Raw genomic sequence first — 333 nt, 5'->3', positions numbered from 1 at the left:
ACCCAGGAAGTAAACAGCTCTGGTCATGTGACAATTTACTCAAAACATTTGACACTCCACACATTTCATTGAAAGACTCTATTATTTCAATATTTACCAAAAGAGTATTGGGAAATTCTTTAGTAACAGTTTTAGAGCCTTATAAACATGATTTTTTTCATGGGTTGAAATGGGTTAACAGAATTTATACGAAATACCTTCTCAACAACTTTGAGAAAGTTGTTCAGGCAGACAAATAAGTAATCCTAACATTAGCATGCGCTTAGTCAATGAGCCTCAGGCATTAGTAGGCCAACAACATGTCCTCTACTCTTGGCATGACCTCAGGAGGTT

At 36.3% G+C, this 333-nt stretch overlaps 1 pseudogene; it reads right to left on the bottom strand.

The window, feature by feature from the left end:
• Positions 1-265: 265 nt before the first annotated feature.
• Positions 266-333, bottom strand: part of LOC134078874 (neuropilin-2-like) — a 7,663-nt pseudogene continuing 7,595 nt past the window's right edge.

The sequence above is a fragment of the Sardina pilchardus genome, chromosome 1 (genome assembly GCF_963854185.1).
Source record: "Sardina pilchardus chromosome 1, fSarPil1.1, whole genome shotgun sequence".
NCBI lineage: Eukaryota > Metazoa > Chordata > Actinopteri > Clupeiformes > Clupeidae > Sardina > Sardina pilchardus.
Note: the sequence above shows the minus strand (reverse complement) of the source record. Positions and strands in the feature narration are given on the sequence as shown.